General features: G+C 50.0%; 1 protein-coding gene across 1 annotated transcript in view; it reads right to left on the bottom strand.

Annotated features, from left to right (window-relative positions):
• Positions 1-662: 662 nt before the first annotated feature.
• ZHX2 (zinc fingers and homeoboxes 2) overlaps positions 663-14,374 on the bottom strand; it is a 162,893-nt gene continuing 149,181 nt past the window's right edge. The window contains exon 4 of the mRNA XM_041769418.1: positions 663-2,584. The gene's annotated coding sequence lies outside the window, so the exon portion shown is untranslated. The remainder of the gene's footprint in view (positions 2,585-14,374) is intronic.

The raw sequence follows: 14,374 nt of genomic DNA on the forward strand, positions 1-14,374 counted from the left end.
CCTCAGTCTTATATGACACCCAGTGCTCATCACATCACGTGCCCTCCTTAGTGCCCATCACCCAGTTACCCCACCCCCCTCCCTCCAGTGACCCTCAGTTTGTATCCTATGATTACGAGTCTCTAATGGTTTGTTTCCCTCTGATTTTGTCTTGTTTTATTTTTCCTTCCCTTCTCCTGTGCTCCTGTTGTGTTTCTTAAATTCCATATATGAGGGCAACTGGGGTGGCTCAGTGGTTTAGCGCTGACTTCGGCCCAGGGTGTGATCCTGGAGTCCCGGGATGGAGTCCCACGTCAGGCTCCCTGCATGGAGCTTGCTTCTCCCTCTGCCTGTGTCTCTGCCTCTCTCTCTCTCTTCTGTGTGTCTCTCATGAATAAATAAATAAAATCTTAAAAAAAATTCCACATGAGTGAGATCATATGATAACTGTCTTTCTCTGACTGATTTCACTTAGCCTAATACCCTCTAGTTCCACCCATGGCATGGCAAATGGCAAGATTTCAGCTGAGTAATATTCCATTGTATATATAGACCGCATCTTCTTTATCCATTCATTTGTCAATGGACATCTGGGCTCTTTCCACAGTTTGGCTGTTGTGCACATTGCTGCTATCAACATTGGGGTGCAGGTGCCCCTTTGGATCACTACATCAGTATCTAAATACCCAGTAGTGCAATCTTAGAGTATTTTGCAGGGTAATCATAAGGTATTTTATAGGGTAATCATAGGGTCATAGGGTAGCTCTATTTTTAACTTCTTGAGGAACCTCCACACTGTTTTCCAGAGGGGCTGCACCAGCTTGCATTCCCACTGGCAGTGTATGAGGGTTCCCCTTTTTCTGCAGAGTGAGGGACTCTTTAAATCTTACCTGGGCAGAGACACAAAAGCCAGCCTTCTCCGAGAAATGGCAGTGTCCTAGTCACCAGTCATCAGCAGTCGGAGGAGGGAAGTGACTTACCTTGGGTCACCTGAGTGCGAGCAGTGGTGCTGTACGTGGCCCACAGATCTCATTCCCACTCTGAAGTCTTTTATGAATCTATTTGTGAAGACCCTGGAGGAAGGAGGGCCTATCACTCATTCCTCTGTGTCAAAGAGAGATGACAGATTTCCACATCAACATTTGTGCCCTGTTTTTAAAGCCCCATTTGTGCTGTCGGACCTCACTGAGACAGAAAATGAGAAATGTCAAGTGAATCTGTCATAACCACTCTGAAATGGGGGGTGGCTGAGTCGGAACCCTCATGCCCATGCCCTAGGAGCCAGAAGGCAATGAAGAATGAGGAGCAGAGGAAAAGGTTATAAAAATGTTTAGTCTTTGCTTTATTGAGTTACAACAAATGAGCAACAAGTTAGAAAAAAATGGTTTTTCTTTCCCCGAACTCCCTAGCATTTTATTTGTGCAGTGTACCCAAATGGGGGGCGGTGGGGGGAATGGGTTGCAAACACAATTCATATTGCAACATTTACACCAGATCTGTCTCTTGGTTTTTCTTCTTTAAAAGTTAGGACTAACTGGAAAAAAAGAAAAGTGCACTCAGGAATCTAAAATTGGCCCAAAACAAACACACAAACAAACAAAAATCAATTCATGGGTGAGGCTTCAAGCTGAAATCTTGTCAAATAACCACACGGAGAAAAGCCAGTCAAGAACAGAAGTCAAAACCAAAGCTGTTCATCTTTGTACCATCTAGATAGGAAGACCTCTTTTTGTTTTAGTTTTGTCAAAGTAATGATAATGCTAAAAAGGTGGGAGCCCTTTCTGCTGGTATCTGAAAAGAGGCTGAAAGAGGGGAGCCATCTGCTCCCCGGGTCTCTGGTGCTGGCTCAGCCCAAGGTCAGCCAGAGAGGCCAGGTGGTCTAGAAGCCAGATCTATCTGTTGGCAGTTTGGAAAGCCCTGTGCGTGGCTAAACAGGGACCCCAGGGGTGGCTGGGGGAAGAACTGGAAATGGGTTTGATCCAGAAGATCTGCCATCTGCGAACCCTCTCAAAGTTGAGACAGGTGCCCAAATCCTAGCCTTCCCCACGGAGAAATCTCCCAAATTTCAAACTACTTAAAAAAAAAAGAATCAACTCTCCCTACCTAAAATCCAGTAGATATAACGGCACTAATGCTAACAACCCCCCTCCCCAAAATTAATAAAATAAAGATTAAAAAAAAGAAAAAGAAAAGGAAAAAAGAGAAAAGCACATGTGATCAGCCCTCCCTCCTGGAAAAAGACCTTACAATGGTAGTGCTGGAAAAGGAGGTTGCCCTTGATTAAAAAGGTAACAAAATTCCCACATTGTACAAATTGTTTCCAGTATCGCAAGAGGTGGGGGCCAGGGCAGAGGAGCAAACTATTTACAGGGACCCATTGAAAACGCAGTAGTAGGACTTTGGCACTATGAACAATTCCCACCGGTCCTCTGGGCGGGGTGCGTGAGGCTGGGCTTCCTGCACCCGCAGCGTACGCAGCCAGGCAGTTGCACTTGGAGTCTCTGGCCAGGGTGGAGGCCCGAGGCCGGCCGGGGAGGGAGGTTCTCTTCTCTCATCAAAGACAGAGCGTCCCCTTTATCAGCATTGGCAGTTCCGCTGCACTCCCCTAGAAAGACACAAAACCAGAGACAAGACGTCAGGAGATGATGGTTCCCTGGGTGGCAGGGGGCTGGGGTGGCTCTTCCTGGCTCTCCTGGGGGAGGGCCCCGTCCAAAGCCATCCTGGGGCTTGGAGGACAGACGAGTGCCCAAGTCTGGGGCCAGTGTTTAAAAAGGAATGTGTTTTCCTGAGCACAGTGTGACATCCCAGGAAGTGCCCCCCGAGTCAGGCCTTTGAGAACAGGATGATTTTTCTGGGCAAGTGGAGGCGGTGGCCTAGGATTCTTTACATCATTGTGAGGCCCCTTCCTTATTCCTGGAGGGGCAGCGGGTCACAGGGGTTCCTAAGAGGTTCCAGAGTCCGACAAACCTGGATTTGGGGCCTAACTGTTCTGTTTACTGACAGTAGAGCTGTAAGCATGTGACTTAATCTCTCTAGGGTTTAGTTTTTGCTACTGTAAAATGGGAAAAAATGGGGTTTGCTGTGATGATTAATTAAGCTGACACATGCACCGGCGTTTGGAACAGTGTCCAGAACACGACTACGTAGTAAGTATTGTACACAGTGAATATATACTACATACTATTACATGTTTTTGTTGTTTTTGTTAGGTGCAGCCTTTTCCTAGCATGGTTGGATATGTAACATTGATCTTGACAAGAGGAAACATTTTAAATGTATTTTTTTCAAGATTTTATTTATTCATAAGAGACAGAGAGAGAGAAAGAGGCAGAGACACAGGCAGAGGGAGCAGCAGGCTCCATGCAAGGACCCTGACGTGGGACTCGATCCCAGGACCCTGGGATCAAGACCTGAGCCAAAGGCAGAGACTCAACCACTGAGCCACCCAGGCGTCCATGCATTTTTAGTTTGTTGTTCATGGGAGTGTGGCCATTATTCCCATTTTACAGCTGAGGAAACTGAGCACAGGGACGATGAAGACTTTGCCCAAGATTATACAGCTAGGAAATGGCCCAGTCAGGATTCACACCCAGACCATCTCCAGAGTCTGTGCTCAAAACATACAAACAGTATTTATGAAGAGTCCGTGGGGAGAAATGCTTAATTCTTATGTTCTCTGAAGTTATGAAAACAGTACAAGGGCCCTCTGATGAGTTCAATGGTGTTTCCCCAACAAGATATAGTGATGTCCTCATCCCTAGTGTCTCAGAATGTAACCCGATTTGGAAGTTTCTTCACAGAGTGAGTAATCAAGTTAAAAGGAGGTCCCTGGGGGTGGCCCTTAATACCCTACGGCTGGTGACATATAAACAGGACATCAGGACACAGATTCACACTGGAAGAACACCACGTGAGGACAAGGACAGAGACCCTGGTGATGCATCCACAAGCCTAGGGATGCCAAGGACTGCCAGCTACCCCCAGAAGCTAGGAGAGAGGCGTGGAACAGACTCTCCCTTAGGACCCCCAGAAAGAAACCAACCCTGCCAACACCAGGCTTCCAGAATCCAGAACTGGGAGGGGATGCATTTCTGTTGTGTGAACTTTGTGGGCCTTGAAGGCAGCCCTAGGGAGTGAAGACAGACCACCCCTGTCACCCTGTGGGCTCCCAGGATCTGGAGCTCCTGGGATGGGACTCCCAGGGAGGGCCCAGGGCTGTAAAGGGTACTGCTAGTAATCCACGACAGCCTGGATGGGGATCAAATCTGCAGATTTCTGCGGCCGCTGGCTTTTCCTTTGCCTCCCTCCTGGTAGGACCGCTGCTGCTCAGCCACTTCTCTGGCTGAGAAAGGAGTGGAGGGGGGGCCCTGAGAGGTGCTTTGGCACGGGGTGCCAGGAGCAAGCGGGCTGGACTGCTCGGCCAGAGGCCCCAGCAGACCATCTCTGTTGTCACTGGTTCCCAGTGTCTGGAGGTCAAACGTACCCACATGTTCTCCTGACAAGGGGACTCAATGCTGGAGTAAAGAAGCCAGCTTGTAGGGGCACCTGGGTGGCTCAGTGGTTGAGCGTCTGCCTTCGGCTCAGGGTGTGACCCTGGGGTCCTGGGATCGAGTCCTGCATCGGGCTCCCGGCAGAAAGCCTGCTTCTCCCTCTGCCTGTGTTTCTGCCTCTCTGTGTGTCTCATGAATAAATAAATAAATAAATCTTAAAAAAAAAAAAAAAAGCCAGCTTGTGAAAGAAAGGTCTGTGGTTGAAAGCAGAGTCCAGGGGTGTCCTTGGGACCCACTACTGCCTGAAAGTGACCCAGCAAAAGTCACTGGATCGTAAGAGCCAAGGGGGTCCTTACGTGTGGTGCTGCCAACATCACTCAGTTCACCAGGAGAAAGAGGGGAGCTGGGGGGGGGAAGGGTGAGCTCCCCAAGTCGTACGACTTCTCAGCAGCACAAAACCACCCTGCTTGTGACAGCAGTGACAGTAGCTGGTATTTCTCTCCTACTTGCTATGAGCCAGGCCTGATGCTTGGTGCTACTGCTTCTCGTCTGTTCCTTAGGGTAGCCCAGGAGATAGGCAACCGATAGGCCCACCACGCTGGGGAGAAATGGGGGCTCAGAGAGATTAAACAACAGCAGGCAAATCGTAAGTGCTGGAGCCTGCATCCTCCAAGCCAGTCCCACATGAACTGCTGCTCCCACACCTGGTGTGGGTCCAGGCTCCATGTGGCACACGCATGGAGCCACCTGGGGACAGGGGAGAGAGAGCACGTCTGCTATGAGGGCAGGGGCTGGTGATTCCAGGCACCCCGAGAGGACCACAGGCCTCTGGCGGATCCCATGGAGCGCCACACGCACCCCTGGGTGGGCACCGGGACCACAGCCAGCCTCCGCCAGTGCTCCCCCAAGGAACTGGGTTTTCCCCAGCAAACTGGGTCTCTTGCCCCCTTTGCACAGGGGGCTGCCCCTAGTTGGATGTCCACCCGAACAGTTCTCCGACTCCAGGAAGCAAGGCCCAAGGTGGGCAGACAGCTACTGCTCGTCCTTCTCCCAGCCAGGCTGAAGAGCACCAGCTCAGCGCAGGACTGTGGGTGTTGGCGGTGCTGGCTCAGAGTGGAAGGAGCCCAGTGGCCGGGATCCCGCGTCTGCCACTTCCTAGCTGGGTGTCCGTGTCAGTCCCTTAACCTCCCTGACATCACTTCCCTGCTTCGCACCTGCTGGCCTGCTGGGACGGTTACCGACGAGGAGTGCAAAGCATGCAGGTGCTCCCGAAATCCTGCTTCCTTTCTCCTTGAGGCAGGCCCGGTGTAGAATCGGGGCCTTAGGTGTAAGCGAGCTCACGCGTGTGTGCGCGGGTCCGCACATGTGCATAGCGGAGGCCTATTTTCTTTCACTCCCCCTCAAAAATGGAACTGAACCCTGTCTCTTCAAGTGAATGGCATAGACGCTCACACTTTTAGATATACCTCAGTATTAGGGTGCTTAGGATTCCCTGGGTCGTTTCTTGTGGACATGAACACACAAAATCCTCCAACCAGATGTATTCATGAAGAAAAGACATATTGAATGAACAAACCCCTTAAACAAACAAACAAACAAACAAACAAACAAACAAACAAAACACCCTTGGGCAGCCCCGGTGGCTCAGTGGCTTAGCGCCGCCTTCAGCCCAGGGCCTGGTTCTGGAGACCCGGGATCGAGTCCCACGTCGGGCTCCCTGCATGGAGCCTGCTTCTCCCTCTGCCTGTGTCTCTGCCTCTCTCTCTCTCTGTATTTATTTATTCATGAGAGACAGACAATCTTAAAAAAAAAACAAACCCTAAAACAGACTGCAAGGACAAAAGGGTGACCTGGAGAGAAGAAGAGACCCCAGATGTTTGTGGGTGGCTCTGGGGCCCTGGGGGCACCTTGGAGCTGTTGGACCTCAAGTCTCCTCTGATCTCTCCAGGGTGGGTAGCAGCGGGCAGGACTGTGGGAGCTAGCAGTGCTCTCAAAGCGAGGCTGGGAAGCTGCTGGAAACAGAAGGTAGGGTGGTGTCCCCGTGCGGGGCACAGCCGTGGTCTGGTCGCCTCCCCCATGGGCAGCCCGGGCTAGCCAGAGGCTGCTTTCCTGGAAGGCCTTGCTCCCAAGGGTCCTCAGGTCTCCTTGTGAAGGGCTCCTGCCCCAGGGCTTCCCCAGCACAACCGTATCACGCAGTCTTCAAAGTGCCTGGTTAACTGTACGCCCCGTGAGGTCGTGGATGGGGCCCACGGCGTCCCCCGCTGGCCCCTGGCCCTGCTCCTCGCGCTGGGTCTGGCCCACACCGTGTACTCCAAGGTTCATTTGTGAGTGAAACACAGGAAAAGCTTGGTGCTCTGAGAGGGGTGGCTGGTGACACAAGGTTGGTGACAGCTCCCATTTCAGGTTTTTATCTTAGAGTAGCGCAGTGATTTTGACCTTGTGGCCTCTCGCTAATCCCCTGGGCTTCTGTCTGCAATCTTACCACTAGGCCAGGGGACAGTCCTCACTGCAGAGAACCAGTGACCTGACCCGATGAATTGATGACTTGATCTCCGAGCACCGGTTATCAGCTTCAGGAGGAACCAGCAAGGTCACCAGGCCCTTTGCTTATGGCCACTGTTCAAACATCTCTACCAAGCGGATGTCCAGCTTCTCCCTGAGTGTGCCCAGGACAGGGAGCCCTTTGCCTCCATAGTGGTCTCTTTCTATCTTGGGGACAACTTAGAGGGTTAAAAACTACTATCTAATTCTTTAGCAAAAGCCGCTTCTTTATTACTTTACCCGTTGGGGAAACATGAAAAAATTAGAATTCTTTCCCCATGTGATACCTTTCTGTTTCTGTGTCTCTTTAATTTTCCCTGTAGGGATTTCCCTAAGCCCTGCGGACTCAGGAGAGAGTAACACGGGGCTCCGTGAGGAAGAAAAACAAGCACTGTGATCGTGATTTATTATCTTAATAATATTTGAGTCAAACTTTCTTTGCTTGAGAGGGGGGCATGGTCTGATTTTAATTAGAAGTGGGAAAAGGAACACATGGTGGCAGGGAACGGGATTAAGCAATTTCCCAGGGGACCAGGAAGACGCCATCTCATCCCAAATTGTTCTCATGCCAGGCCATGGTCAGCTCAGGCATGTCTGGCCAATGCGCTTGCCCCGCAACAGTATGGGGAGCCCCTGGGCTTGGGGAAATTGCTGAGACTCATAAGCCAGGCAGATCTCCCCCAGGCTGCTTGTAAGGAGCCTTGATGGCAGAAGGAATCAAAGGGGCTCCTGGCTTTTCCGGCTCTTTTTCCACCAGAGGATATCATCATCCATTAACCAGACATGTCCAAAGAATTTGAGCAACTGGAATCGTGGCAAACACTGGGCACACGCCTAGTGTTTATGCATGTGGACTGGGGTTTGAGTGCCAGCTCCCCCAGTTTCTAGCTCAATGATCTCGGATGGGGTGCCTTTCTGTGCCTCATTCTCCCCTACCATAAAATGAAAATAAGAAATAATGTTGACTTCAGAGAGTTGTCAACGCATGCTGAGCGCCTGTGGGTCGGGGCTTAGCACATTACCCCTTGCTTCTGCTCCCCACACCTACCCCTGAGATGCAGTTAACACCTGATGGCATCAGCTTGTACCGGTGGGGTCCCAACTGAAAAAGTCAACTTGGGAAGGCAGGAAGCATTGGGCCAAGCTCTTCTCCATATAGAAAAGTGTCCATTCAGAGTGGACAGCTGAGCATTTGCTGATGCTAATGCCACCCCCCCTACCCTGCCTCCTCCCGGCTGTGGGGGATTTCACCTGTATTATTTCATATTGACGACAACAGACAACTCTATTAGTACTACGGACTGAATTATGTCCCTTCCCCCACCATTCATCTGTTGAGACCCAGCTCCCAATACGACTGTTTTAGGAGATGGACCTACAAAGAGGTAATTACGGTTAAACGAAGCCATAGGCTGGGGCCCCAATGTCCTTAGAAGAAGAGGAGGAGACACCAGGAGTGCACACGTACAGAGGAAAGACCAGGAGGGCACACACAGAGACAAGGTGGCCGTCTGCAAGCCAAGGAGAGAGCCTCACCAGCAACCAACACTGCAGGCGCCTGGATCTCGAACTTTCACCCTCCACGACAGTGAGAAAATAAGTGTCTGTTGTTTGAGCCACCCACCCAGTCTGTGGCCTTCTCTTCTGGCAGCCCTGGTTGGCTAATATCGTTAAGTGTTAAGCTTGCGGAAACTTATTAGTAAGAGAGAATAAAGTTCCATGAGGGCAGAAAGGACTGAACACCCAGATACCTGCAACATGACTTTCCTTTGGCTCTTTCCTGGAGTATCTCAAGAATGTCTTGGCCTTTCTCTATAGAATCATACACACAGAGTCACACAGTCTTCTTTATTGGTGAAGGAGTGGAGTTTCAAGGGAAATTTGGATTATATGGGAGTCCACTTAGCACACTGGCTTTTAACCCCTGCATGTCTATGAAGTGTGAATTTAGGCTAATCACAGCCACAATGGCCCCCATCTAGGTCCCCTGATGCTTTAGGTCTCCTTTAGCCTCAGGGCCTTGGAGTATGCTGTATCTTCTCCCTGGAATGCTGGTCCTCTCCTCTCTCTCAGCCAACTTGTACTTGACTGTTTTGGATTCCAATTCATTTATTATCTCTTCAGAGAAGCTTCCCCCCAACCACTTAAATCAAATCAAATTCCCCTATTCTATATTCTCACAGACCATGTACCTTTCCTTCAAAAAACTTGTCAGCATGACAATCTTTCCGTTTTGTTGCCTTCAAGCTTCATCCCTCGCTAGACTGTGGGCTCCATGAGGACGTGCTGGGCACCACAGCCTCCCAGAGTCTGGCATGCTGTAGCCATTCCACAAATACCTGATGCATCAGTGAGCCAAGTCACTTAGGATGGATGCCTCTGGACCAGTTACTTCCTCTCCTTAGACCTGAGTCCCTCCTCTGACAAATGAAGGAACTTAGACTTCACGGTCCCTAACATTGCTACAAGCTGCCCAAAGCACAGTGAGAATTCCTAACACAAGAAGCTCCAGAATTAAGTAAATGGAAGTGGTAACAGTTCACTCTCCATTAGGTGCCGGGGCAGCGAGGCTAATGGGCGGTCCTGAGAAGCATCACCCAGCAAAAACCCAGGGATGGGTTCGCCAGCAGACTTTTTCCTGGAGCTGCTCACACACATGGGAAGCAACCAGTCCCCAACCCCTCTCCTCTGCCTTCTGTCAGCCAACAAAGCTACTGGGTGATGGAAAACAATGAGGAAAAGCAGAGGCCTGAAATACCAGATTCCAGACAATTGAGAGCCAACGATGTTTGCTAATTCTCAGGGTGGTTCAATATATCGCTATTATGCACTCGCTCTGAATCGGGCCCCGGAGACTCAGATATTAATGAGATATAGTCCCTGAGTTCAGTGGTCTCATAGAGGAAAGACAGGGAAACAGATAATTACATTTCCTTCCTTCCTTCCATCCATCCATCCATCCATCCATCCAACTATCCATCCACGCATTCAAATATCTGTATTTAGACAGCTAATCTGAACAGATCGTGGGGGCACACATAGCCTGTACCCTAACTTATAGCCAGGATGCAACACTTGGTAGCCTTGGATTTCTAAAGCAAGCTGAACTATGGAAAATGCTTTTCTGACATTTCACCAAATTGATTTCTTCTCCAAAACCATCCCTAATCACGAGTTGGAAATCGTCAGAAACTGGGAGGCAACCAGACTTGTGGATGAGTAATTGTGTATAGAATTGAGAAATGGTCAAGTCCGGTTGGTCTGGCCTGAGCTGTCATGGTGGTGCCATTGTGGCTGGGTCAGGCGCTGGCCTGATTGATGAGAGGTGGCCCCCAGGCTCCACCTGCTGCTGGCTGAGGAGCCCACGGTGGGTCTCTCTGAGCCTCAGTTTTGCCCTCTGCAAAATGGGAAGAAAGCCATACCTGTCTCACAGGGATGAAGGGACGTTTAAATGATTTACTGGATGTGCTTAGAAGAATCCCAAGCACATGGCATATACCAGTAAATAGAAACTCTCAGTAGTAGGAGTACTGGGATATTCCATCTGGCCAAACATCGAGGCATATGTTTGGCAATGTGTGGCTCAAGTATTCTGACTCATTTTTCGGAAAGGAGGAATTTACCGTTCAGCCTCTCACCAGGACAGGTCTCTCAATGGACGGCTCGATAACGGGACCCAGAGGTTGAATCAACATGACACAGATTCAAGGTTTGGAAAGGACTCCTTACCTTTCTGTCTAACCTCAAGGCTGGGGGACCCTGGCCTGAGTCGAACGCTGTCATGATGAGCCTTTCGAAGCTTTAGCAGAGGGGGGATGCTTAACTCAGAAGGTAGGGGAACCCTGGGGTCTGCTCTCAGCTGCTCACTCAGGTTCACCCTCTCTCTCTCCGTCTCATATATACATCCCATAACACCTTTTTTGAAGCCCAAACTGTGCATTATTTTCAGGATTATTATATGTGTAACAACTGAACTCAACTACAGCTTCCTAAATAAATATGTGTTTAAATAAAGGCATCGCTGAATATTTATGAATTTCAAGAGACCCATGTGTTCAGTTCATAAAAGCTGTGAAGTAATTTGGAGGGATTTCTTCCAAGTTGAAAGGTTCCTTTAAGGGGTGCCTCTGCGCAGGATGCCACCACCAGCGTGGACCGCAGGCCGCCTGTTTCTCCATAGAGTGGCACCTCGGAAATATCAGGAAGCCAATTAGGGATGTCGGATGTCACCAGGTGTTGAGTAAATCTTAGCATCTTGTTTGGGAACATTTTTCAGCTCATACTTGTGGCGTTTGCCATAAAGAAACATAGAAGGGGGTTCCTGGGTGTTCCTTTTTTTTTTTTTTTTTTTTGTGGAGGAGAGAGGGGAAGAAAACAGCTAGCTCCTTCATCTCAGAATTATCTAGTGCTTAGCTGTCAGTTCTAAACACCCTGGGAATTCTCTCCTCCCAATCCTACCCCTTGGGGGGTGGGTCAGCCAGAAATGGGGACTTCTGCAGAAAGAGAGAGGCAGAGACAGCAGCAGGAGCCAGGGCTCTGAAGCGGAACTGGGGCGCTGGCTGGGAGAAGGTGGATAAGTTCCTTGGTTTCTGAGACTCCGTTTCTGGGTTTTATAAAAATCTAGAGAGGCACTTGGGTGGCTCAGTTGGTTGCACGTCCCGATTCCTGATTTTGGCTCAGGTCATGATCTCAGGGGCGTGGGATTGAGCCCTGAGTCGGGCTCTGCGCTTAGCGGGGAGTCTGCTGATTTTTGTCTCTCCCTCTGCTCCCCTCCTCTTATTCTTTCTCTCTCTAAAGTGGGTAAATAAATCTTAAAAAAAAAAAAAATCTAGAAACGCTTACCTGTCAGCGTCATTAGGAGCGCTGAGTGAGATCATCTGTGATGAGAGCACCTGGCTCAGCCTCGGCTCCTCAGGACCCCTTGCACCCCCCTTCCACCCTTCTGCCCTCCTCCAAAGCTTCTCTCCACGGTGAGAGCATTGCCTCCCCACTTTGTGTTTCTCTGGGCCTCGGGTCAGGGGCAGGCACAGTGGCTGCCAACGCTGGATGGGTGTTTTCAACCGTTGGTGGTGGCACAGCTCAGGGAACGGATGGGGACAGGTGGCCTCCAGGGCCTCTGGGGAGTTGCCACCCCTAGATGACCCCCACTCTGGAATGGGGATCTGGAGGTGCCATCTCAGCTCACTCTGGGATTCAGGGACACTTAGCATTCTTATATCCAAACTCGGCAACAGGACAGGATCAGAATAGCTTAGTCTGCTGGGGAAAACCACTGTCTTTTCATCCCGTTGTCCTTCCTCCTCGTCTGCTGAATCCCCAACTCAGCTTTCTGGCTATGCCCAGACTCTCTTGCTCCTCAACTGTACCATTCCTTCTTTTGTCTCTGGAGCTTTGCCTGTCTGTTCCTTCCACATGAACCACACTGCCTTGTGGGTGCACTGGCTAACTCCTTCCCCTCTGCCAGGCCCCGAGATGGATGTCCCTTCCTCTAGGAAGCCTGCCCTGCCCTCAGTCTGGTGATCCTCTTGTGTGCTCCTCTGCCCAGCTGTGCACGTCCCCACCACACCATGGATCGCCCCGGTTAGTAAAGGCAAGAGCAATTTCCTCTGTCCTTGGCCTGACTGAGCTCCATGTGAGTGAGGACTCTCATCTGTCTTCTTTACCCCATTATCTCTGGTGCTGAGCACAGAGCCTGGCACACAGTAGGTGTGCAGCAGGGATTTGCTGAATTGGACTGAACCCTATCGTCTAGTCCACGGTAAGAGGAGAAAGCAGTCACGGAGACTCCTGTCATGCACTGGAAAAGGTCAAGGATAGAAGAACAAGGCAAGCTAGGAGCTTTCAGGCAGATTCTGATTGGACCAAAGAAATGCCTCCCTCATTTCAGCAAGGGAGATGTGGGCTGGGCTGGTAGAGTCTCAGAAGAAGGCAGAAAGATAGCCAGGGGGAAGTACCAAGCTTGCCAGATGGTGGGGGGCAGTTGATAACCATTGGGAGCCTCCGAGCCTTGGCCCCCTCCTATCACTAGCCCCCCCCCACCCCGCCCCATGCTGCATCCTGGCCTGTAACCAATTACCACTCCCTCCTGAAAAGTCAGGGGTGGGGTGGCGGTGCAAAAAGACTTGATGGCATCTACAATTGTTCCTTAAATTTCCCTTTCAGCCAGTTTCCCTGCTGATGGAATTGGCTAAAACAACGTTTCTAGAAGGCTTCATTTTGTTGCCAGGCCCCTCATCTTACTACGAAATAAATGAATTAATGAGTGGCATGACCAGCCAAAGTCGTCCAAACTCCTTAATAAAGAGGTATGATAATTTCCAGGGCTCCCTCTGGAACTTTATCAATCATTCAGGAGGTTCTTACCTTTACTTCATTATTATTATTTTTTATTTCATTATTTTTAAAGATGATATCCTAGGATGGTGGTGGTGGTGGGGGGTGGTATCCCCTTCTGTTGCCTTTTAAGTGACCTCTGGAGAAGCCAATCTGGGCAGATTGTAAATCTCATGTCTTCCTCCTACTTCCAAGCTGCCCTTGGAATGTTTTGGCTTTGGCTAAGGTGATCTTTGCTTCTTGAACCCCTCTCTCTGCTGCCCCCTCTATTCTAAATCTACCACCAAGCAAGCTGCTGGGCTTTTAGGCCTTGATTTGCACAGACCTCTCCTGAAAGCACAAACACCAGGGCTTGGGTGGCATGTCCCATCATGTGGATGACATGGCCATTAGTAACCATGGTAACCTCCCTTCCCAGGCTTTTGTGGCTCTACAGGCCTAATTTACATCAGTCTCTTCCAGACTGAAGGGGTTCTAGGGACCCAATCAGCACAATTATGAGCTGGGTTACTTAGTGAGATGCGCTCTAACCCTTCCTTTAGCCATGACAAGGCAAATACCTAAACCTGCCAGGTTAAAGCAAAACAACCCCAAATCTCTAGCCAGGAAACTTGGTTAAGTACTCTTGAAAATCCAAAAAGGAAAGAAAATGAAAAAAAAAAAAAAGGGAAGAAAAAGGGAAAGATACATCCTTTTCACCTTTGATTCTTACGGCAGTGAACACAAAGCAGGCAGAGGATGTGTTCTTGCTGCAACGGCATCTAGAATTTCGAATGGATAGGCCCCGAAGTGTGGTGTCCAAAACAGGCCACAGGCAGCAGCACTGTCACCCATGGGCACAGCCTTGCAAATGAGCACACAAAATCTACCAGCCCCTAGTGACACAGGGAGACTGAAGGAGTCCATAAAAATCTGCTTTTTGCTCCCTTTCCTGCTTCTATCCTCGCTAGGACCTGCACCCCGCCCTACACATGCCTTAATGTATGTCCTCCTTGTCAGGGGCAAGGAGTTAATGATTTCTCTGGAGTCTT

The sequence above is a fragment of the Vulpes lagopus genome, chromosome 9 (assembly GCF_018345385.1).
Source record: "Vulpes lagopus strain Blue_001 chromosome 9, ASM1834538v1, whole genome shotgun sequence".
Taxonomy (NCBI): domain Eukaryota; kingdom Metazoa; phylum Chordata; class Mammalia; order Carnivora; family Canidae; genus Vulpes; species Vulpes lagopus.